This window comes from Cupressus sempervirens, chromosome 8, assembly GCF_028749045.1.
Source record: "Cupressus sempervirens isolate cs-2001-9-10 chromosome 8, ASM2874904v1, whole genome shotgun sequence".
Classification (NCBI taxonomy): domain Eukaryota; kingdom Viridiplantae; phylum Streptophyta; class Pinopsida; order Cupressales; family Cupressaceae; genus Cupressus; species Cupressus sempervirens.
Window position 1 is genome coordinate 354,450,995 of NC_143125.1, and position 27,569 is coordinate 354,478,563.

Sequence of the window (27,569 nt, forward strand, 5' to 3'; positions counted from 1 at the left end):
GGTCTCCTTGCACTATAACAAACAAAATTGCTACCCCCAATCCTTTTCGTGTGAAGGATCCATCAAAACATAGTTTCCATTATGTACTAGGGGTAATAGTCATAACTGTGTCATTTGGAAAATATACTATGATAGGCTGGTCTCCTTGAAGAGGAGCTTCTGCAAGTTGGTCTGCAATTACTTGTCCCTTAATGGCCTTGCGATCTTTATAGACAATGTAAAGCTCACTTAAAATCAAGACCCATTTTATAGAATGACTAGTGAGGGAAGCTTTGGATAGCAAATACTTGAGGGGATCTATCTTACCAATGAGGTGTGCAATATGATTAAGCATGTAATGGCATAGTTTCTACATACAAAAGACTAGTGCCAAAAAAGCTCGCTCAATAGCAATGTAGTTCAACTCATAGCCAACTAATGTTTGACTAAGATAGTAGATAGCTTGCTCATTACCTTTGTCATCTACTTGTGCTAAAAGAATACCTAGGGAAATTGAGGTGGTAGAAATGTAGAAAATCAATGGTTTTCTTGTGATTGGAGGGACTAGTACTGGTGGATTAGCCAAGTATACTTTAACTTGCTCAAATTCTTTTTGAAATAGGAAATACCATTAAAACTTGGTATCTTTTTGAAGAAAATGTTGAAGGTGATGAAATTTATTTGTTAACTGGCACACAAACTATCTAATGGATTCTAACCACCCTTAAAAATTGTGGAGTTGTTTCAATCTAGTAGGTGGAGGCATTTCCATGATGGCTTTCAGTTTGGTAGGATCTACCTTAATACCTCTTCTTGACGCTATGTAACCTAACAACTTTCTTGATTATATCCCAAAAACACACTTCTTCAGATTAAGGCACACTTTGTATTTCTCCAATCTCTCAAATATGGTGGTAAGAATAGTAATGTGGAAATCACGTGTCCAAAATTTTCCTAGAATGTCATCAATATAGTCCTCTATTATGACATGTAGAAGATCATGAAAGATTGTGGTCATTGCACATTGATAGGTGGCACTAACATTCTTCAAGCCAAAAGGCATGACTTGGTAACAAAAGGTTCCCCATGAGGTAGTGAATGTTGTTTTGTTTTGAACTTCCTTTGTAATTTGTCTGATTGTACCTAGAGAAACCATCCTTTAAAGAGATCATTTCATTTTTGATAGTCAAATCCACTATGATGTCTATGTTAGGAAGTGGAAAATCATCCTTAGGACATGTGAGATTTAAATCTCAAAAATTTGAATAGATGCAGATGCCCCTAGATGCTTTACCTACAAGAAAAATGTTGGAAACCCACTCAAGATAATCAATAGGTTAGATGAATTTTTCCTCTTAACATTTTCTACAATTCTTCTTTGACCAAAAGTGCTACCTTAGGATGTATCTTGCATAACTTTTTCTTAATAGGTTTGATCTTTGGATCCACTGCTAAGTGATGCAAAACCAAATCTATGTCTAAACTAGGCATGTCTTTGTATGTCCATGTAAAATTGATTTTGCCTTTGTTTAGGAACTCAGTCATCACTTTTTGTTCTTTGGGACTTAGGGTAGCTGCAATGTACATGATTTGTGAATTGTCTACCATGCCCAAGTTAACCAGAATTGTATCTTCATTCAATATAGATGAATTTTCTAGTGGTAAATATCTGAATGGAAAGTTAGTCTCTCCCTCTTTTGGCACCTCTAGGATGTTTTCATGAGAAGATGCATCTTTTATTTTATCTTTTCTTCATCCAAGAGTGCTCCAAAAGAGTTTCACTAGAGGATATTTCTTCTATTTTAAAATTTTTTTCATTTTCATTTTTGCAACTAAGTGAGTTGACTTGGCTACCAAAGTAGGCTTCCTCATTATATTAGATCTTGTGTTCATAGTCTTGGAGATTCTTAAGGCCAAAGAGTGCCATCATTGCTTCATTAGAGTTACAAACATCAAGAGCTGGTGGTGTGCCTTGAAGGTCCCAGTCTATTATGTTAGTTTTAGTGAGGGCTAAGTTAGTGGATGAAAGGTCATATATGGTAATGGCATGGACATAGTTATCTAGGTCATCTTCAATGTATTAGAAGGGTATTTTGAAGAATTCCTCCTCCTCAATCTCAAAATCAGGTTTGACTGTACAATAGTTGTTAGTAAAGGATATCTTAGGTTTAATGGAGCCCAAACCATGTCATTTAGGATAGCTATTAGCCTCAAAGGGTTATCTAATTCCATCCTTCTTAGGTCCAAGGTCAGTACTGTGATATCCCATGTTTTCAATGATGGGAGGAGCCTTGATATACTTATCTTTAGGGAATTCCACAGGATCATCTTTTCCATCAAAATATATCCAATCTAAGATATTAGACTCCATGTGTTCATCACTAAGTGAACCCCAATGTTCAAAGTTTTTTTTATTAACATGCATAGTATCCTTATTTGTAGAAGGTGGTATTTGGGAAGATTTTATAAAGAATTGGGGGGAGAGTAGTGATTGCCCAACACATAAGGCATTTTCAAACTTATACTCTCTCATTTCTTGATTGGAAAAGGTAACCTTCTTCATTGTAGTATTGACCTTAATCTTCAACCTTCTCCTTTCCTTTATTAGAATTGGAATCAATATTGGATGACTCTGGAATTGTTGTGGAAGGTGATTCTATTATGGTGAGAGATCTAGGTACAACCTTAGAAAATTCACTGACTAGACATAAACTTGTTGGGGCACCTTCTAATCTCTTATAAAAAGAAAAAGGTAAAGGGTCACCTGGAATTGTTATCTCTCTTCCCTGGTGGGGAAATTTCAAGCACTGATGATATGTAGATGGGACTACCTTTAGTGTATGTATTTAGGGTCAACCAAGTAAAATGTTATATGGTAAGTCTAAATCTAGGACATGATATTTAGTATTGATTGTAGTTGGCCCAACCTTTAGTAGTAGCATGATAACTCCTTTTGATTCTCTTTCTCTTTCATCATACACTTTAATGGTTATCCTTTTATTGATATCTAAGAGGTCTTTTGGAAGCCTCAAGAAAAGGATCATCTTTAATGTACAGAGGTTCAAACTAGATCCATTATCTATAAGGACTCATTTTATTTTGTATTATTGTATAAGGACTTCAATGCGGAGTGATAAATTGTGGTGTTGATCAAGACCTTGGAAATCTTTGTCTATGAAGATAAGATGTTGTTGTGGTGGCAAGATTTCTAATCATGGTAGTGAATTGGGACACATTAATGTTTTTAGGAACATGAGACTCTAAAAGAGTAGTCTCAATAATTTCTTTATGGATAGGTGAGGTGATGAGAAGCTTGAGAATGTATATTTGTGCATGAGTCTTTCTTAACTAAGAGAGGACATCTTAGCGAGAAGTGGGTCTTTGTGAAGTGGATGGTGCAGTAGGCACATGCGAAATTGATGGATTAGTGGGATTGGGAGTGGCAACTTGCAAAGTAATTCTTCCTTACCAAGTGGTTGCACCACAACTAGCTACTTGTAGGACAAGGGTATTTATATGAGTGTCTACTTCTTTGATGCAGCCACACATGGAGTCAAAACCACATATATCATTTGTTTCTATTTTACCACAGAAGGAGTCAAATCCTGATATATGTTTAGTAGAATAGTCATAATATAGCATGTTAGACGTAGAAGCTTGGTTGACATTGTTCATATTGTTGTTTCCATTGTTGTTATTGTTTTTGTGGTCAGGGAACGACATTTGGAATATCTTTAGTTTAGCATTTTTAGAGGGTGGTCCTCCTTCAACCTCAATTTCCCCATCACTGACAAGATTTTGAATGAAGACTTTGAGTTTAACACACTTATTTGTGTCATGTTCTTTGATGGGGTGGTACTTACAATATTATTTTCCCTATACCATTTAGATTTAGGTTGATTTTCATCAAAAGGCCATCTGTTGGAAAAAATCAACAAATTGTGATCCACTAGCTTCTAGAATATGGCATCTATGGGTTCATGAAAACTAGTGAACTTTCAATTTTGGTCATGATTATGATTGTAGTTGTTACTATTTTTATTGTAAGGAAAGAATTGTGTTTGATTGTGAGGTTTCTAGTTGTTCTAATTGTTGTTTTGATTTTGATTTTGATTGTCATAGTTTGATTTTTTGTTGTTTCAGTTATGATAGTTGTTATTGTTTCTTATTTTTTTTGTTTCCAACTTGAAGGTCTTGTAAACTTTTGACATTGTTGAAACCATCATGGGTAATGTACACTTGAAAGTGTCACACTCTAAACCCTTCTATCCAAATGATTCCATGAGTTTGGAATGCTTGGATGCTGGCTTAGAGCTCCCTATCCATGGAGTGCAAGAGAGTGTATTTCAAGTTCAAGGGCTCTCAGATGAGCCTTAGAGATACTCTTCTTGCTAGTAAACCATGCAATGGGAGGTTCCAAAGACAAGATGCAATAATGCAAATGTCTCAAGGAGTTCCTCAAGAATGCAATGCAACTAGAGATTAAACTAGAATGAATATGAAAAGTGCAGCTATTCTAAGCATGGATGAGAGTGTTACAATCCAAATATTAAGCTATGTGAGATAGATTATTGCAAAATAGAAGCTAAACTAACATGCAACATGAATCTAAGCTAAAATTCTATGGTATGAGAGAATGTAGACAAGAAATAGAAGTTCTCCACAAAGCTCCAAAGAAACCTATTAGAAAACCTGCAGCATAACAATATTCAAAAGATGGATGGATTGAGGGGGAAAGCTCTCTCCCTTTTAAAGATGTATGGACGGTAGAGATCAAGATGAAGATGGTGGATGATCAACGGTGGAATTCAAAAAGAGGAGTGATTCATGTGCACACACAAGTCAACCAATAGAATTTAAGTTGACTTGTCACATAAGACAAAAGTCACAAAGCTTTTTCTTTTAATTGCAAAATAGAAAAAGGACTTTATGTGTGCACTTTAAGTGGGTTAGAAGAATGGGATATTTTATTTAATTAAAAGGGGACATGTTCTTTTAATCAAATAATGAACTTAGGATAGCATAGTCAAACTATAGATTATAATCAAATAAATTGATTGTTAGCAATTTGGCTTAAGTAAGTGATTAAATTAATTTAGCCAAAATGTTGAAAAGGGGGCTAATAGTCTAGATGACCATTTTTAGGTGATTCCATTTGCCCCTCTTTGACTAATGCGTGATCGATCTGGAAACACATTATGTCAAAGAAAATAGAAGCCAAGTAGGTAATGGTAGATATAGATGTCTGATTCCGAAGAGTGAAATGCAGAAATAGATAGCAAGTCCTGAATGTACAGCCTGATAGTGATAGTACTGAACACTAGGAAAAGATGATGTCAGAATTCAAGAAGAATGCTAACACTTAGAAAAGTGGATAGAGTGAGAGCAAGTGAGAAGATCAAACAAATGCTCCTAAGCAGTGATAGAGTATTTCTGCCCCCTCGGGATCGAAATTGAAATGAGGTAAGGGGATGCAAAAACTGGCTAGAAATGAAAAAAATAGAATATAGCAATGTCCAAGATGACAGATAGATGATTAAACCCCAAGAATGACTATAAAAAAATGATAAAATGCCCCAGTTTGACTAGAGTTGACCTTGAAGGATATAGCATAAAAATTAGGTCAAAATGAGTAGAAAGGTGATTTTAGACATGAAACAGTGAATTGAAGTAGATATGAAGTATGGAAATGATGAAGACATGAAGAAATGGAGATGCCCCAGTGATGATTCAGAGATTAGACCTTAAAAGGTCAGCTAACTGCTCAGAAGAAAGTAGAATTTTAAAAGACAATTTTGACCATCAAGATGAACTCGAATTTGGATTTCGATCCCGAAAATGAATCTAGGACGTCAAAATTATTTAAGAGGTCAAAAATTTATATAATGTGATGACAAGATAGAAAAGAGATGAAGCGAAAGATTCAGAAGGTGAAAAGACATGAACAAGAAGAAAGTAAAGAAATATATGAAAGGAGTTAGCTGATATGTCCACAAAAAGATGAAGAAAGAGAGCTCTCCCCATATGAAAGAATGAAAGACTAAGCTAGAAAATGAACCTAAAATGCAAGCTAATATGCAAAGTGGTTTACCAGCAAGAAGCGCATAACATTTAGACTCTTAATTTCATCATTGAGCATTTATTAGGGACATCATGAGATCATACAACCATCGCTAGTATAACTATGAGGATATGAATATGATCGATATTAGATAGGTATGTGGAAATCCAATCTAAGCATCAGAGACATGTAAGTCAAGATAACTACATGATTAGATTTCCTAAGTTTAATTTAGCAAGATTACACCTGTATCAAGGCATAAGTGCCAGGATAAACTCTGAGTGCGGTATTGCAAAACAGTCAAGGATGATACATTTATAAGTCAAAGTGTTGAATAGGACAAGCACGAATGCTTACAACACTATAGACAAACAAAGTATACCCACAAGCAGAAATAAAGAAGACATGCCCCATGCCCCCAGTCTTCTAGTCAATGACATCCTCGAAAGACTATTAGGGAGGGAACACATGGCAAAGAAATCATCATAGACAACACACAAAGTAGATAAATGTTAGCATAGCTCAGTCATTTAAGTGTTAAAATGCGTGTGTGTAAGTCACTTGGCCATTTCTTCCAGACTTGATTCTGATAGTGAGAAATATCGCGACATCGAAGATCGTAGGTAAACTATCTATAAAGTGTTGAAAAACACTTGATGTCAAGGTGGGGGAAGTGTTGAGAAACACTATGTTGTGAGTTGTCAAAGAAACCCTAATCCACAAGAATACCTCAATAGGCTAAGTAGCTATGCCCCCAAGATGAGGACAAGAAACAATTCCAAGCTAGGAAATGTGTAGCAAAGTGGATGATTGAGATTGATAGACATAGGTGCAAGGGTTTCAAGTAGCACCTGTTTCCAGGTTTTCACCACTTTGACAGATTTTTTTTTTTTTTTTTTTGGTGATACATCAAAGTGAGGTTTTCACTAAGATGATCATTTTTTCAGGACATTTTTTGATTTTTAGGATTTTTTCAGCATCATATATGATTTTTTGGATTTTTTAAAATAATTTAGAGATCACTAGTTCTCAAGCAAGATCACATCATTTTCTCCCAATGTCTAGTAAGGTATAGGACATGATGGAGAAACAAGCCAGTGGATAAGCAATAATGCATAAGAAAGGAATGTGAAGCAAGTAAAAGTGATCCTCAAGGACTGACTCCTCAAGAGTACCCAAGCTAGGGAAAGAGGTGAAATAGTCATATGAAGCATGTTTTGGATAAGCAATGGAAGTAATGAGAAAGATAGCATGTAGGATAAGAAATGAAGCCAACAAGTGAGATAGCATGAAGTGTGTAGTCCATAAGAGTAGCCATGTCAAGAGACCTATGAGAACCATGTTTCATTTATTATGATCAAGACCAAGGGGTCAACTAGATAGTATAGCAATGGGATAGAGAAATAAGAATAAAGCTCAAGATAGAGGCTATGAGTGAATGGGAGAGCACAATAGAAAATCTGGTGGATAAGATAGCCAATATGTAAAGATAGCTCAACATTGTCAAGATCAAAGAGAGAAGAGGGGATAGATGGATGGTGGAAGAATTACGCATGATGCTTGTTTGCCAAGTTTTCATCATGGTACTTATCCAAGGTGCCACAAGAAGTAGTTTTCACCATAGGATAAATTTATATCTCTTTACTTTTGCTACCAAGGTGCCACAAGAAGTGGTTTTCACCAAGGCATATTTTCATTTTTTTTCTTTTTTTCTTTTTTTTTTCTTTTTTTTTTGAATTTTTAGAAAGAGCTCAAGCTTTTTGAATTTAGATAGTGCTCCTATAGAAAAGATAAGTCATGATAAGCCAAGACCATCGAAAGGTATGCTCAAAGATGTTGATAGGGTGATGAAAAAGAAATGGTAGTAGGAAGAGTATATGGAGGATAATAGTTCATGCATAGAAAGTAAGTGTAAGCTTTAGAGGATTTCATGAGGGTAGTTGAAATATTGGACAAGATCAACATTGACACACACCTTGAAGGGTATTGGAATGATGGAGGAATCATGGATGAAGTAGCTTGAGGTTTAGATGTATGAGGTGGTAGAAGAGATTTGGAAAAAAGTGGAGTGGAAGGCTTTGGAATATTTTTAGAAAGATTTTTGAAAGAAGATGGAATGGAAGCCTTTGGAAGCTTGAATGTCAACTTTGAAATATTTTCAATATTCAAGTCTTTTAAAGGAGACTTGGGAATCCATATAGCTTTAGATTTTCCTTTCGATACTTCAAAACACATTTCTTCAATAATGGGTTTAGGAACCCACATTTGCTTTGATTTAGCTCTCTTAATAGTTGACCTTTGTAGTCTCCTTTGTGAATTCTCCTTCTTAGCATTCACATGTCGATTAGATGGGACATAGTGATCTTTATTTTTCAATGGATTCTTATGTTTATTCTCACTTCCAAAGGACTTGGGATTTGTGGATGAATAAGGATGATATGACTGGTTTAGATGGATAGATGGGTGAAAAGTCATCAAGGATGAGTGTCTTTGTTGATCTTGAGGTATGATGGGAGAGCTAGGAGTGGAAAGTGTAGGAGATGAAGGAACATAAGGTCCCAATATAGATGGAAGGTTCAAAGGCTTTAGCTTTGATGGATAAGGACCAAGGATAGACTTAGGAGATGCAAATGGATAGTGAAAAGGGATATCAACATCTTTAGAGTGAGCAACGTGGTCAAAGCCATGAATAGACTCATGAGTACCTTTGATAGGAACACCATTTTTAATAGGAGGACTTGAAGCTTGAGCACAATTTTGAAGTGGATATGGAGAAGTAGAACATGAGGGGATGCTTTGATCTTGAAAAGTAACTTTGGATAGCATATGAAGAGAACTTTTCTCATAATTTTCAGTAAGCTCAAGGGAGATAATAGAAGTTGTGTCTTCATCATACTTAGGAGGTGGATAAGATATAGAATATGGAGGGGAAAAATCTTGAAAGAGATGAAAGGGTGCTTGATCTTGATCTTTCTTGACATTTATAGCTTTTTCTTTTTGAGAGTCCTCTTGACATGGAGCCACTTCTAAGGACAAGGGAGAATGAAGAGTGAATGGAGTAGTGCCTTGATTAGGCATAGTAGTGCATGAAGGTTGAGGATGTTTAGGATTAGTAGCATGGAAAAGGTTTGCAGCCAAGTAAAGGTTAGCTTGAGTTTATTTTAGAGATAGCCCTTTAGGATACACGTAGTCAATGTGGAAAGCATTAGATTCTTTATTTGATGGAGGCATGTTGGAAAGATTTGAAGTGTTGGAAGATGCACGAGTGTTCGAAGAAGTGGAAGATGTAATGGAGCCACTACTAGACATAGGTTCATCAACATAATCTTGCTCAAGAGAAGTATCCTCAACACATGAGACACTAGAGGTTCCAATAATTCCATTATCAATAAGATCTTGGATTTTATGTTTTAGCTCAATGCAATCTGAAGTACTATGCTCATTATGTTGATGATAAGCACAATAGGTATCTAAGAATGGATTTCCATAGGAGCTAGACTTAGGCAACATGATGAGCTTGGTGCCAAGAAGTGTTCTCAAAATGTCATCATAAGAATTCCCCAAGGGAGTAATATTTCTCTCAAATGTATGTCTAGAGTCCTTTGGTTGTTTCTCAAGTGAATAGAATGCATCCATGTCTTCATTATTATCTTGGTCAAAGATAGGTCCATCATGAAATTTTGGCATAGGCTCAAAGGAGGTATCACTTGCTTGTTCTCTAAAGAGGTCTTTAGATCTAGAAGATGAAGACATTTGATGTCTTGAAGTAGAGTATGTAGACCTAGAAGAAGAAGATGACGTCAAAGAAGGTGACTCACATGCATGTAAAGACCTTAAGGAAGATTCATGTAATGATGCAATCTTCTCTTCCAACCTTTTCTCAAGTTTAGACTTCATTTCTATCATGCGCTTAGAGAGATGAAGGTAAGAAAGATCATTTGTCTCTTCTAGTTCTTTGTATTGTGCATATAGATCTTGAAACTCTTTAGTGACATGGAGGATATCATGATCATCTAGATTCAGTTGAAGTTTGGTAGCACAAGGTTTAGATCCTATAGTTTTAGATGCAAAGCCAAGCATAAAAGAGCCTAGAAGATAACTGTATGTTGAAACTATAGGAGGTAGAGTGTTCACTTGCCAAGATAGTAGAGAGAGATTAAAGCGACTTGTCAAACAATATGTCCAAAAAACTTACGACATGAATGACTCAAGTCAATAGCTAGGCAAGATTCCCAAATAGCCAAATAGATAGAGCAAGCAGGGTGACAAGTGAACAACTTTCCCAACCCAAGAGTGTAGTCAAGAAATCAAGGTAACCATTTTAGCAAAAGGATAACTAGCAAGCATGCATAGACCATGAAGATAGAAAGACCAAGAGAACCAAGACCAAAGAGTCACTTTAAGCATGTTCAAGCACTAGAGACATATAAAAGAAAATTCAAATGATGAGACTCCTCTTAGCAAGAAACACAAGAAAATGTTAAGACTTGATGTTTTGACTTGGTTGAAAAAGTTTGACAATAGTTGATAGCATAGCAAGTTTGATGTTTAAAAACAATTTATTTCCAAGCAAGATAGTGACACATGGAGTAGTCTTCAAACAATCAAGCAAGGGACAAAGCAACCTTGCATGATACAAGCATATGTGAGGTCTTAAAAGAAAGCCGTATAACTATCATCATGTGTATGTTCCAAAGATTTCCACAGGTATACCACATTCAAGAGCACATCAAGCAATATCTACCTAAAGGACATGGTTCATTACTCAACAACTTGGCCCACACTTGATGCTCCTTTGCCTCACACCAAGTGGTTTCCCACAAGGGATATTGGCTTTGTCATTGAAATTCCATAAGCATAACCAAGGGAACACATATGGTGAGTGTAAAATCTTGGGGTGATCCGGGTAATCCACTAGGATCGATCCTTGCACCAAGAAGTTGAGCGGCTAAAAAGGGTAGTTACTAACTTAGGGTGTTTAGATAGGGCATCCGTTCATAGTGTTCCTCTTGCTCCCAATCATGGGACACCTCACCTTGCGATGAGTAACCGATCTCGCGATCACAAGAGTACCTTAAGCATTCTTGCCTAGTGATCTCCCTATGGTCGAAATCCCATAAGCAATCACACTAGGCAAAGACAAACACTATGTCTACCAAAGTTTTGTGTCCTTGGTAGCCTTGAGTTTATAGTAGGTTGGAAGAGCCAGGTAATCGGCTTGTCCCCACTTGGGTCGTTCCTCTCAGGTTGTCTGAGAGCAGGCCCTCTAAAAGATTCTAAACTACACAAAGAGTGGATTAACTTTTGGAAGTCAAGATTTCTGATTCACCACAAGGGTGAAGAGCATACTCTCCTATTCCAATCATTTTCTCCCAAACACGCCAAGAAGATTTAGTTGCCTCTTACTCTTGAAACCAAATGGTAAGTCAAGATTTCTGATTCACCACAAGGGTGAAGAGCATACTCTCCTATCACCAAAAGATCTCAATTGTAAGTTTTAATGTGCCTAAAAATAAACAACTAGTATATGCCGCACATGAAAAATAAAAAGAAAGAAATTTTGGATTTTTATGCTTTGGGCAGCCCTGCAAACAATGTTAGTAGCCCTTGCGCATTTGAAGCTTTGACATGCGTTATTTTTATGCAATGTTTCAATTTTTATTTTTTCATAAGGATGGCAACCTGTAATCACAACTTGTTAGCACCAAAAGTTAGTATGAAATAACATAAAAATCTACAATAAAAATTGGTGAGTTGCCTCAAAAATCCAATTTATCTTCCAACCAAGTGCATGCAAAGAAAGTGCAAGTTAATCACAAATGCTCTCATTTTTACTCTTTGATTTTGACCTAGTCAACAAGATTGGACTTGTTTACTATGATTTATTATCCAAAAATAAAAATAAAAAGAAGATACCCCTATTAAAAATAAGAGAGATTTCCAAAAATGCAAGAAATTTTAAAAAATCTCTTCATTTGCGCTCTAGAGATTGATTTTGTCAAAACAGGTCAAATTTCTCAAATTGAATTTTTGATCCTTAATACTACCTCAAAATTCAAAACACAAAGAAGGAACCCCTATTAAAATTGAAAACTCTTTCTGGAAATGTAAGTTTTTTTGAAAAAAACGCTGATGTGCGACCAAAAACGACTTTTTATGAAAAAATAAGAAAATATCATAACTTTCGAAAATCAGGTCAAAATGTTCTGCAAATCGGACTGAAACATTTTGAGCATATATCCAACTTGCAAAAAAAATTTTAGAACCAAACTCCAAGCAGTTTAAAAGATATGATCAAATTTTTAAACCAACTAAGTTTTTGGCCTTCAAACCAATTTACTTATGGCTTGGCCTTAAAACCAAAGTGAAAATTCTACAAAAGCATTTGATTAGATCCAATATGCTGCTGTAAAAAACTAGAGATAAGAAATGAAAGCAAATGGAGCTGAAAATTTGATTCAAACCCCACGGTGGGCGCCAAAAATGTACACTCAAAAGTGTCCCACTCTAAACCCTTCTATCCAAACGATTCCATGAGTTGGGAATGTTTGAATGCCGGCTTAGAGCTCCCTATCCATGGAGTGCAAGAGAGTGTATTTCAAGTTCAAGGGCTCTTAGATGAGCCTTAGAGATACTCTTCTTGCTAGTAAACCATGCAATGGGAGGTTCCAAAGACAAGATGCAATAATGCAAATGTCTCAAGGAGTTCCTCAAGAATGCAATGCAACTAGAGATTAAACTAGAATGAATATGAAAAGTGCAGCTATTCTAAGCATGGATGAGAGTGTTACAATCCAAATATTAAGCTATGTGAGATAGATTATTACAAAATAGAAGCTAAACTAACATGCAACATGAATCTAAGCTAAAATGCTATGGTATGAGAGAATGTAGACAAGAAATAGAAGTTCTCCACAAAGCTCCAAAGAAACCTATTAGAAAACCTGCAGCATAACAATATTCAAAAGATGGATGGATTGAGGGGGAAAGTTCTCTCCCTTTTAAAGATGTATGGATGGTAGAGATCAAAATGAAGATGTTGGATGATCAACGGTGGAATTCAAAAAGAGGAGTGATCCATGTGCACACACAAGTCAACCAATATAATTTAAGTGGACTTGTCACATAAGACAAAAGTCACAAAGCTTTTTCTTTTAATTGCAAAATAGAAAAAGGACTTTATGTGTGCACTTTAAGTGGGTTAGAAGAATGGGATATTTTATTTAATTAAAAGGGGACATGTTTTTTTAATCAAATAATGAACTTAGGATAGCATAGTCAAACTATAGATTATAATCAAATAAATTGATTGTTAGCAATTTGGCTTAAGTAAGTGATTAAATTAATTTAGCCAAAATGTTGAAAAGGGGGCTAATAGTCTAGATGACCATTTTTAGGTGATTACAGGTAACACCCTTGTTTTTGGACTAGAATTTAGGTTTTCTATTGCTGTTCATGCCATTTTTTGAAGATGAAGAGCTATAAATGTTTGATGGAACCCTTATCTAAGATTCCATTTTCAATGTTCTTGCCTTTCTTGAACAATGTAGCAAAGTCCTCAGAACTAGTCATCTTCATTTGGAAAGACATTTTTGAGATCAAATTCTTAATAAATATGTTGACTAGGTGGGAATCTTCAATTCTGTATGGCATGCGATTAGTAAAATGTTGCCACCATTGTAGAAGATTGGAAAATGTTTCACTATTTCATTGTTTCATGTTACACAAATTACTCAATGAGGCATGATGTTCAATGTTGTAAGAATATTATGCTATGAGTTTCCTCATCAAGCCATTAAAAGAGCTAATGGAACCTCTAGGACAGTTCATTAGCCATTCAAGTGCGAGGCCTCCAAGGCTTCTTGTGAAGAGCCTCTTAAGACAATCCTCACTATAAGCCACTTCTTGACATAAGACAAACAAATTCCTTGAGATATGTGACAGGACATGTTTCTCCCATGTATTTGTCAAATTTAGGAATCTTAGAGTTTGGTGGAAATAGTATCATATTGATGGATCTATCAAATGGAAAGGGAAAAATTTCCTCAAAAGAGAAATCCATCACCCCTTTTTTGTTCATATTATGGATGAAATTTTGAAGTTCATGCAATTGTTGGGCTAGATCTTGTTTTGGTTGCATTTCTCATGGTTAGGAATTGATGAACCCACCTCCAAAGTTGTATGGATTCCCAAAGGTACTATGAGGTGGTGGAGGGCCTCTTTTGCCAATGTATTAATACACAATCATTGGAATTGACACAGACATTTTCATCACATTCGTTGGCATTTGTAAATAAGAGGAGTATATCAGTTGTGTTAGAATTTCCATTTTTTATATAGGTACTTGCCCAATTTTTAAGCATCCTACAATTAGATCTGTCAAGGTTGACTACGAAATACTAGCATGTGTTGTTGTGTTGGGCATAATACTAATGATTTGTTGAATATGTTCTACACTTAATTGGAATGTGGGTTCTGTTGAAGCACTTGATGTAGGTATGGAACTAGTTCTCACCATAGGTTCTTTTTCTTTACCATATGTTTGGGCTATGTTTGAAGTTGGCAACATGGGAGCACCATCCTTGGTAATTTGTCTAAAAAAAGTGCTCTCATAAAAACTCATAGGGAAATTAACACCACCTTTAACCAAGTTTAGGAAGATCTTAGTCTTGTTTTCCCTAATATATTTTTTCAACATTTCCAAGTTGTATAGATCTACAAGAAATGTTTGAAATTCATTAGGGATGTTATTATTGTCAATTGGATCTTCATCTTGGTACACTTCTTTTTCATCATGTGTGTTACTCCCTAGAGTGGGTTTTCAAAAAGGATTCTTTGGTTCTTGTGAGGATGTTGAGCTAGGCATACCAAAATTCATACTAGGGGAGAATGTGTTCACCAATGAGGTTGATCATCAGGGAAAATTATTCTCCATCTCTTGTTGCCTTAGCTATTCCAATAAATGAGACATAGGGTTAAATGTGAGTCTTTCAGATTGTGTTTGTACCATACAATTGTGACCAAACCAATGGGTGCAAGATTGCAGAAGAAGGAGATGTGAGAGAGAAACTAAACCTTATATGATAAAAGGTAAAATGACCTAAATATTTAAAAAAAAGACCTTATTTATTTGGAAAACCAAGTGTGATATATGATAAAAGTATCTTTCTCCTACCAAAGATGGACAAGTGATCTTTGGGCAAGATAGGAGATCGAATAGATTACTCAATATTTGGAGATGGACTTGTGATCCCTAAATGAGTGAGCACAACTATGATAAACATTTTCCTGTGGATAAAGGTCTAGTGTTGTAATCTCAAAAGTTTTGTAACTAAGATTTTCTTAGGCCAAAAGATTAAGGTTCAAATGATCAAGCTCTCTTAGAGGAAATTTTACAAATGGAAAACTAGAAATTTTGAAAATGGATTGATGTGAAAATGAGGGTGATGTGGTCACTATGTGGATAACTTAATCTTCTTTCACTAGAAACAAAAATCTCGGGCTCATTCTAGTGAAAGTAGACCAATTTTGAATTTTACTATTGTATAATATTATGTCATAATGGTCTTGTTCAACTTCTTCCTTCTTGATGTGTTTGATAGCATATCAGAATTGTTTATCACTATGTGTTAGGTTTTTCCTTTCCTTGTAGGCAAATGGTTTGGATAGTTTCACCTTCTTAAGTTTTAATTTTTTGGACATGGTAGGAACCAAATAACCTCAATTACAAGACCAAGCACAAGAACCTTATAATAAATATTGTGAATAACAAGACCCAATGAATTTCAAATGCTAGACCAAGTATAAGGACTTATAAAAATATCCATAGATCAAGAGGACCCACTTACAACCATTTTTCTCAATGAATGTTTAGCTCACGATTTCACTCATTTTAGATCTATTTGATGTTTGGTATTAGTTTTGGATGTTTAAAAACACAAGCATGATGAACACATCAACAATCCTAATAAGGTTGTTACTAGGATGTACAAAGATCAACTAGAGGGCATCCTCGATATATGTGAGGTATGTGAGGCCCAAATATGTAGATGAAATAAAATAGTACCACACAACTAGGAGGAGATGTTAACCCAAATCTCCACCTTCACTTTACAAAGGTATAAAGTTCTTTGGGGGTTAGCCAAGAGTGACAAAAAATTTCTTCCAAGAGAGGTGTCTTTGATTCACCTCCTGATATTTACACTCTACCAGAACACTAGAGTTGAGGTCATCCCAAGGGGTGATGAAATCTCCAAGTAGGCCTCCTAAAAATAAAAAACAAGACCACTTATTTCTTGTGCACTCAAGATCACCCGAAGGTGTGAGAGGAGAGAATACGTAAGTGGCCTTGGCATTTAAAGACACTTGTTCTTTTCTAATGAAGCTTTAGCTTTTCTATCTACTCTTAAAGACACTCATGATTAACCATGCATTGTTCTTTCCAACTTGACAATGTCATCAACATAATAAAAAGCAAGGATTCCTCAACAAAATTAAATCAATCATCTTCAACATAAGAAAATTGACAGAAATGAAACAAATTCCCTTAAGTAAGTCATTCAAGATTGAATGTATTCATTTTAAGCACCAAGTCCAAATATTTCATAGAAAGCTTCTTTGTCCCTTAAGCATTCAAGATTATATGAGCATATTTTAAACCCAAATTGAAATTTAAATTGCATTCTTCTTTGATCCTTAAGCATTCAAGAGTGTATTTTCTATCTAGCCATTCATTCCAATGAAAAGTAGGTCAATTCCTTAAGGCACTGAAAATTGTATTTTATTACTCTACACATTCATTCCAATGAAAAATTTGTTCATTCATTAAGGCATTCAAGGGTGTTTTTGAACAACATCTATTCCAATAAAATGTGTGTAAATTCCCTTAAAATATTCAAGAGTGTATGTGCAATGTTACCTTAAATGAATTCAAGAGTTTATTTGGTTTATATTTTAGTTACAACATACATTTCAAAGATAAGTGATTAATTAATACAAGTTCATTTGTCATTAAAATCATAAAAGTGATTAAAATCACTATAAATCTCCAAGGTTTGTCTCCTGCAATAAAAATTAGATTAGAAAATTATGCACGTCAATCAAATAATGAGTTAGGCATCAAAGAACATAAGACAATCTACAAGTATTTAGAGACAACAAACAATAGGCATAGATGATAGAACAACAAAGATGATAAAACTCTAAGATGGTAGAACAAAAAGTAGTATGATCTACTTTATCACTAATATCTTGTAGTCACAGATGACAAAATACTATTGAAGATGTTAAAACTTAGAGACACTAGAATATCACAGATGATAGAATACTGAAAATGTTGACTTTTGTCACCCACAACATAGATGACACAACTTTGGTAGTGTAGATGATAGGTTAATAAAATAACAGGCTTAAGTAAACCCATAGTGTAGACGAGAGTTTATAGCTAATCTTTGGAGATGATAGTTTGATAGTTTGCGAATATTAGGTCACCCACAATGAAGACGATAGACCAAATAAAATAAAATAGATGATAAATAAATCTACAAAGATGTTAATATGTATGAGAGACAACAAAATTGTTAGGTTTGCAAAATGAAAAATTGTTTTGAAATGATGTCGTGGGTGGAGATGCCAAACAATGGAGATGTTGATTTGCAGAGATGACAATGCATCTCTGTAGACATCACTGCATCCTAACATAGACAACAATGCATGATTTTTGATAGCAAGTTTTGAGTTTTGACTAAATTCAAAAATAAAAAAGAGACATGGGACCCACCGAGCATGCCAAAATGTATGCAAGAAAATTTAACTTGTTGGTAGCAGGTGTAAACAAGAAAACATTAGTAGCATGTGCATATCAAAGATTCAAATAAGATTGGAAAACCACTAATACTACTTGAGTTTTAAAACTATGCAACCAAAATATTAGAATCCTCATGCAACTTCAAAGCATCTCAACAAGGGAGCCCATAAGAGGCCTTTTCAGTGTGCTCAAGATGATGGATGTAGGTTTTCTCTCCCCAAACACAACTATGATGAATCCCTTCAAAACTGATCGAATGAATGCAAGAGTATGAACATGAATCTATTCTAAAAGTGTATAGAAAACCTTCAAGAAATGACTATGAGTAAGCCAAAATCAAAGGATTATAAAGATGTGAATATGGAAATGGTATGCAATGAAGTAAATTATCAATAGTAAGATATCATGAAATATGCAAGAAATCTAACATCTACCAAATGGTTAGTAATAAACATGCAAATCTCTAAGAAAGCTCTAACTCTAAACTAGCATGATAACAATGCAAATGAGGGAGATGAGAAATTATTGAAACAAGGGCTCTATTTATAGGCTTAAGAGAGGTCTTGGGGAGGTGACATCTATGTGGCATCCACATAGGTGACATAAGAGAGACACATCTACTAAGAAGAAAAGTCATTCAAAGGTCAACATAAGCCTTTTGGATGAAAGGGATGGCTCAAGGTTTGCTCACACATGTGTGAGAAACCTTGGAGAAAGGAAAGGGGGACAAGTGTGTAAGAGTGTAAGAATTTTTGAATAAAATAATAAAATGGAAGCTTTCTTGGATCTTGAGTTGCTCACACATGTAATCAAATACTTAGGGACTAAGATGTGTTTAGAAAGGTGTTTAGGATTAGTTAAGTGGGATTAATTAATGGGTAGGCTTAGAAAGATGAGAGTCATGGGTGTAGACTAGGTTTTAGGATGGGATTAGGATTAAATTAAATATAGTTTAACTTAATCATAGGATTATAGAATTTAATAAAGTGGAGAGATTTAAATAAATCATAATTAATTTAAAATCGGATTTATGGAGCACTATGCATTAAATAAAATTAACACATTAGAGGGGATGTATTTACATTAAATTTAAATACATTAGGGAAGTGAACCTATTTAATTAAATAAATTTAATTAAATAAGTAGAAGAATATGACAAATATAATTAATTAATTATAATATCAAGGGAAATATTGAATAAATTGATATAGTGTTTGGGATGATTTTAAGCATCTACACAAACAAAGAAGGGTTCTTACTGAAGTTGGGTTTATCAAAGGCTTATGATAGGGTGGATTGGGATTTTTTGAGATGTGGATTGAAAGCCTTTGGGTTTAGTAATAGATTCTTAGATATGGTTCATATGCTGGTCTCCTCTACCACTTTTTTCATTTTTGATTAATGGATCTCTAACTCCTTTTTTCCATGCATCCCAAGGGTTAAGTCAAGGGGACCCTTTGTCCCCTATCTTATTTGTGTTAATGGTTGAATGTTTGGGAAGATTTTTGGAGAAAATGGTGCAAAAGTGGGAGTTTGTGGGGTTAAGATCTTCTTCAAAGGAACAAATGTGTTCTCACCAACAATTTGTAGATGACTCAATTGTGATGGGAGAAGCTTCATGAGAAGCTTCAATAAAAAATGCTAGGAATATCAAAAAGGCACTTGATGATTATGGGCAGGCCACGGGACAAATTATAAATTGGAATAAAAGCTCTATTTATTTCATAAATGTTAATGTGAAAAGAAAAGCTAAAATTCAAAGAATTATGGGATTTGAGGTGGGAAGCTTTCTAGGGTTATATCTTGGTTTACCTCTCTAACTCAACCCTTCTGAGTCTTTTTGGAGTTCTATAATTGATAAGATACATACAAAGTTAGCTGGTTGGAAAGGATCTCTCCTTAGCTAGGTTGGTAAGATAATTGTGCTAAAGTCTATTATTCAAAACATGCCCCTGTATGCTCTGAGTATTTTTAAGATACCAAGAAAATATGCTATGGCTATTGAAATAATTCAAAAAAACTTCTTATGGACTAGTATGGAAAAGAAGAAAAGAATGGCACTAATTGCTTGGGACAAGGTGTGTAAGCCCATCAAAAAAGGAGGTCTATGGTTAAGAAACATAAGTAATATGAATTATTTCTTACTTTCTAAGCTCATTTGGAGACTCTATAATGATGAAGGAGAATGGAAAGACATATGGATAATAGATATAATATGGAGAATAAAAGCTTCAATTTTTCCCTAGCAGTAATGATATTCAAGGGGTTTAGCTATTTGGAAGTAGGCCTAGAAAAATAAGTAGATTATTAATAAAGGGGTGAGATGAAAGGTTGGCAATGGTAGGACCATTAAATTTTGGAAGTTTAATCCTAATGGAATATCTTATCTCTCTTCTCTATATGGTAATACCTTTGAAGATTAGCATGAACCTTGTTGGGCTAATGCTTGGTTCAAAGGTCTGACTCCTAAAGTTAACATCTTTTTTTGGATTTTATTGGTAGACAAAATTCTCACTACTAAAAATTTAAAGAAAAAAGGTCTTTGTCTTGTTAGTAGATGTTATCTTTGCAAGGAAGAGGAAGAGTCAGTTAATCCTAACCATTCATTATTCCTACACTAGAATCTTATGGTAAAGGATTTTTAGACTTCTGGATATGGAGTGAATTCTCCCCTATAGTATCCAAGATTTGTTCTTAGCTTGGAAGTCTCCTTCTCATAATGCCTTGATCAATAACTTATGTAATTAAATTATACCTTATTTATGTTTGGGTGTTTGGAAGGAAAGGAATGATAGGATTTTCAGGGGTAAGAAGTCACGTGATAATCAGATCTTTCATAAGATCAAGAGTATGGTGATAGAGAATGTCAGGCTAAGTGGGAAATTCCAAGAGCCTTATGATGAGTGGGAAGCCAAAGTCATTAAGAATTGGAAAGTGGAAGTGACTAAATACCCTCAAAGTGAGAAAAGTCTTAGAAGATTGGCTAGATGGGACTTCCCACCCAAGGGATGGTATATGGTTAGTTTTGATGGGGCCTCAAAGGGTAAACCAGGGATTTTGAGGTGTGGTATTATTATCAAAAATGAAAATGGGTATAGTATTGGATCAATGGAAATCCCTATTGGAGATGATACCAATCACATAGTGAAAGCTAGTGTAGCGCTTTATGGACTCTTATATGCTAAGAGTATGAATATGGAGAAATTTTAGCTAGAAAAGGGATTCCCTAATCATTAATTGTCTTGACAAGATTACTAACCCCTCATGGACTATTTATAACATTATATGTAAAGCCATAAATTTAATCAATTCCTCTACAGAATACCTTGTTACTCATAATTTCAGAGAAACTAACAGAGTGGTTGATTGGGTAGCAAATGTGGCTTGTAAAAGTCACATGAAGATGACTTGGAATAATGGCAATGACATCCCAATTAATAGGCAATCTATGATAGAGTACGACAAAATTGGAAGTAAATAAAAATGTTCTAATAATGATAACAATGGTAATTAGAAGTAATTATAAGATGTGTTGAAGAGGGGGCGTGTAGATCATGATTGTGTATAACATGAATACCCATTTATTACCACACAGATTGTGGGTGTTTTTGCAAAAGAGAAAAACTCGTTGTGATTTCAAAGCAAATAATTTTAACTTGCTCAAGCTCATTGGTAAGAATAGCAATTTCTACAGAACCAATAACATGGGAGGTAGGAGAAATAGGTGTGAGCTAGGGAATTGCAAGGAATGGAAGCAAAAATAGGAGATTTGGTTCATTTTGGAGCAGGGAAAGTTTACAAGATTTATGGAGAAACTAAAGGGAGGCAACCTATCTATTACTAGGTAGTTTATCAAAACTTAGAAGAATGACAAAATTTTGGTTGGAAATCACAAAATTGAAGTCATGGAGGATATCATATCCAAATCCACTAGCCTATACATGGAAGGGATAAACTTCTATAGAGAAATGAAGATGTCTAATAGAGCTATTGACAAGTTTGTAGAGTCAACCAAGGAGGAAAATAGGTTGGTCAAAATTGTCAATTCTTACTTTATCCTTCATTCTATTTCTAGACCTTGGATATTTATTATGTGTGTTTTGATTGAGTATATTATCCTTGATGGTTGTCTTACTAAGATTTATGGTCACCATTTCATGTTGGCTAATCACTTTAGGCATAGGGTTAGGATTAACTTCCCCTTTTACCTTTGGTAGTCTTTGGATAATACCATTTTAAACCTTTAGAATGGCCTAGTTGGGGATCATACTTTTCATGAGGGTTTGATGGTGTTGATTATGAATTTTCTTATGTTTATAAAAGTGGATAGACCCTGTATAAGAAAAAAGACTTTGGACTATGAAACTAAGGGGAGTGATTCAAATGAGATCTATGAAGAGGAAATAGAGGAGGAAGAAGCAAGTTGGTGGAAAACTAGAGAAAGAATCCTACCCATGGGGGCTTATATTCTAAGAGAAGGAAAATAAATAAGTTGGATTACAAGATAGAGATTGGGACTAATGAGGAAACTGAAGAGGAGTAACGGAAGAAGAATAAGGGTAAATCTAGTAGTAGAATTAAACTAGAAATAATATGAAGAAAAAAAAAAGCATGAACATCCCCTTAGATGATGAACCCTTGATCTATATAATCGAGAAAGATCTAAAAGGTAAGAAGATTATGCTTCAAGGAAAGGCTAAGGATAATAATACTAAAGATGTTGATGTAGGGAAAGATAATGTGGATTTGTATTAGGAAAATCTGAATCAAAGTAATACTCAAGATGATCAAGGGTATATGAAGGGTGTTGTAGAGTTTCATAATAGATGAAGATAATTACACCATTTTCTCTTAAGGATTCTATATCTATTCTGAAGATTACCTATTCCATCATGAAATACACTTGAATTGTCAACCCAGGGACATGGGACTTGACATAGGTCAGTACAGTATGTGCACTAAGTTCTTTTAAGAGTCTCAACACCTATTTTGTAGGAAAGTAAAATGCATGAAAAGAATCTATACTACAATCACAAAGTAGTAAATGCACTTGGGCTAACAATGGATAATTGTAGAAAGCTTTGAAAAATGAACCTAAACTAGTTAAAAACTTGAAACATCCACCATGATCATTTTCTGCATGTGCTACAAGAACTTTTGTAGTAATAATGTTGTAGGACTAATACAGTAAGTCTATCTTGAAAATAAGAAATTGCAAAGAATGAATCTACTCTACCTAAATCTATTCCACCTCCCAAGTGGGCCCCCTTGGTTGGTTTAAAATAACTACAAACACAACAAGTATTCCAAAATTACTCTTTCATTAAAATCCTTCTTTGATTACATCAACTGAATAATTCATGAAGAATAGAAAAAGGGTAACTTCTGAATCTTAAACCAGCATTGTGTATATTTTCCTTAGCTTACTAAGATGATCTGAACCCTTTATATAGAGGATTGGATACTTATTAAAAACATGACATAAAAGTCTTGAACAAACATATCCAAAAAAGAAGGGGAAAGATCAACCATGACATAGTACATCTATTACTTAGCAAAAAAATAAAAACTTGCAGGAAATATAGCAAGTTGTGCCTCCTAGATTTCCTAGAATAGTAACTCCTCTGCAAGTGTGGTTGATCCATAGGAACTAAATTGTGCTTTCCCTTGCCACAATCAGTCTCCATCATCCTCTTCCTTTAATGTAGTAATCACCACCCTTTGCATCGCTCTTCATTTTCCTAAAAGTTAGAAACATTCAGAACATATATGCAAGATAATACTCCTACTCTTATTTAGATATTAGAACATAGCTTAAGATATTTATATGAAATACTACATTCTATGTATAATATTATTCAAAGTATGTCATAGACACTACCCATAGGTTTAGTAAGTTCTAGTTGTCTCTGGCATAAGTTCACAAGATATTTACAGAAATGTTTTTGACAAAGCACAAAGAGTAATTCCAAACTATGAAAACTATATCAAAATTAAGACATTAATATGCCTCATCAGGTGTCTTGGGCAACCCTGGGGATATAAGAAAGGACATTAATTTTATGAAGCAACAAATGTAGGATATAAGAAGGGAGTTTGAGCATCTCAGCAAAAAAATAGGGGTGAGGTGACTTTAGGCCAACATTTGGATAGGCTCTTAGAGGTGATTGGGAATGCTAAAGAAGTTAAGAATTTGATTAAGAGAGTCCCACCTCTTGAAGCTAAAAATAGAGCTATTGATCGAGTGATAAAGGGAATTTAGAAGAAGATGGAAATTTTGGAGAACAAAGTTGAGGGTACAAAGAATGTTTTTTAAAAACTTGCTGATCAGAGTTGCTCCATATTGAAAGTTGTTACAGAGAATATTAGAAAATTGATGGATAAGTTGAAGTAGGGGAGAAATCAGGGTAAAAAGGAGGTGAAAGATGATCAAGGTCCTAGCAAACACACAAGGGAAAACTCAAAGAAAATAAAGCTTATTGATGATAAAGAGATTGATAATCTCAGGGCCTCTATTTTGAACATGAATATTTTAGCTGATCAGGCAGCTGACTTGTTGAAAACTTTATAATTGTCCTATTGCTATCTCTCTATTATCTTTTTTTTGTCCTTTTTTTCTACATGTTTTAGGGCCTTCTGTTCTAGCATGTTTAGGATTTTGGTGTTGATGCACAATTTCTCCTAGGCTTTTACTATTTATCTCATGTTATATCACTTGATTGGTTCCTTGTAAAAGGTTTTGGGTCCTTTCAAAACCTATTTTTACTTAATCAAAAAAATGTATCATATGAGCATAATAATGCAAATAAAAAACAATAATAATGTTAAAATTTTAATGGATCATGATTGATGGCATAATCTAACATTAAATATGCATGTTTCTTTGACATTAGACATTTAGAAAATGATATAACTTATTATACATGATAGATGAATCATGATGAGATTTAGACAATACTATCAAAACTCTAAAATGTAGACTATACTAATTACTAAAGTAATAAATTCAAAGTTCACACATCATACTAGAACTATTAAACATGCCACAACATCTCAACATCTAAATCTTTGGATTCATCACCATAAAGTTCAAATAGTCCTTCATTATGCTCCATGTATTCTCTAGTCTACATACCTTCACTTGCCTGATCTTCAGCTTAAACACCAATGCTACCAATACTAGTACCACTACTTGAGTTAGTGATCTCATTGTTTGAAATGTTACCTAGACCTCTTCTTTGAAATTTATTCCTCTACAATTTCAGTGCCCTTTTGTAAGGAAAATTATTGACTTAATATCTAGATGTATACAACCTCAAACAATTTTCCAAATTCTTGTCTAGTTTATTTCTTACCTTTGACTTTAGGAACCCCAAAGCATTGAAAACCCTTTCATCCTCCACACACACCAATATCATGTTCAAACATAATTCAGCAAGCTTGAAATTTTTTTTTATTGAATATCACAACAATTCACTCTGAGCTAGATTTCTCCAAAGTTTGATTACTAATCCTTCTTCTCTGGGGTTCTATGTAAGATCATATTGTTCCTTCATTGTAATAGTACAATGACAGGACTGCTCTCTCAAACAAGAATCATCTAAAACTCCATTTATAGTTACCCCATTGATTTTTTTGCTTTTGAAAATTTGATCTATCAAAACCAATAACTTATATCTAAAATATTTAGGACTTCTTAAACTCCAACAATAGGAAAACACAATACACATTGGTTCTAGTAATTCATGTCGAGGAAATACTTCTCTAATTTCAGAGGAAAGATTATAAGAAATTTCCTTTACAGAATGCATTACAAACTCAACAATATGTTCAAACACTTCTTTTGTAACAATCAATTTTGGCTATGTGGGTTTCTTTTATTTTCTCGTGGACATGGGCCTTCCATAGTAGTGCATTGGTGTCTCCACACCCCATATATTGGCACATAACTCCCACTGTCATTTGCATCAACCTTTAAAAATTTATCAGGATTATCCAAATCTATAGTTCTCATCCACCCTGAAATTTTTTCATCCAAAAAAAAAGAATCTGCATTTCTATATGTTGGAATTACAACAAGAAAGGTAAACTCTAGAAGGGGGGGGGAGGTGAATCAATGCTTCAAAATTTTACCTATAAAACATTCACCATACATCCATCTCTCAATTCAATAAATAAACTAAAATACCATATAAAGCATATACATCTAAAGTATGTAAACAAGTAAGCATTCACACATATATGACACAAGATATGATTACCTGGAAACCCTCCAATGAGAAGGTAAAACTCGGCTGAGGATGACACCCACAAATCTTCACTGTTGCAGTAATAAAGTCTATCCAATGAAGGTTAAAATGTTTGATCATGAAACATGATCTACCCTATGAAAGCTATACTCTATTAAAGGCTTACAAAGAGTATTAGGTCTTACATTGTTAAAGGATTTCAAAACCCTGTTAGAAGTGTGCCTGATTAAAGAACTTCAACTCACAATTAAGAAAGCATTTTGTTAGAGGATTTCAATACAACCTGTTAGGGCTACTCTATTAAGAGATTTAACTGATTCACCTATTAAAATGTCTTAGCAATGATCCTATGATCATCACTCTATTTCTTGATGTCAAATCACCTATATAGTGATGTGTACTTGATCATTTTTGATAAGATGTCTCTCTGTTGTCCATTGTTTCCTTCCTTTGTTCTCCCTTAACCGATTCTGTAATGTAATTTAAATCATAATACCTTAGTCACCATGACTATTTTGTTTGTGCATGAAAATTCTCTCAAATTATCCTTAAACATACTTAGAAAGTTTAGGGTTTTTCCTCCTTAAGAAGACCTAGGTGACTTAGGATTAGGTATGAATCAACGGTTGTAATTCACCCATATTGTTGCTTAAACCTTCTATTTTTCTAAGTGGATGCATGCAATACATAGGTATTTTCACTTAAGATTCATTCTTATCAATAAAAGATCATAAATTAATCTTTAAGTTGGATCAAAAATGGTTTACATAGTAGTTTGTGCCAATACAAACAACTATGTCAAAACTGCGTTACTCTGCATCTGAAGTCCTTGGTGCTTAGCACTAACTGTGACTTCAATGCTATCACTCAAAAATTGAATGAATTTACATGCACTACTTGCTTGACACTTGAATCACTCGACACATACTATCTGCTTGGCACTTGAATGACTTGGCACGTGAGTGACTCAACACTCACTATTTACTCAACATGCTCTAAATTACATGTTGTGCTTAACATATGTTACTTTTTTGGCATGAAGTAAGTAAATAACTTAAGTGTATAGTCACTCACTTGTCAAAACCAATCTAAGATTAACAAGCTCCCCCCTTTAACATGAGTGTCAAAAACACTTGGTCATGCATTAATGATCTTAACCTTATGAGCATAACATAGATATTTATTCAGCTTCTATACAAAATTCCAAAATATCAAAATTTTGCAACACGTGACTTCTACCTCAAAATTCCATAACTCCCCCTGAGTTGTATGTTCAGTTTTGTACTATACTCTATATCAAAATCTTTCTCTTACTGAGTAGATTTGCATCAATTGATACTCTTTCTTTGTGCCTGTCTAAACCAATTTTTGTATTTGGTTGTTCTTTTATTGTTCTTTGTCTCTTACTCCCCCTTTGGTATGGATATCTCTTTGCTTTGCTTTCTCACTCTACTTGCTCCCCCATTGCTCTTAC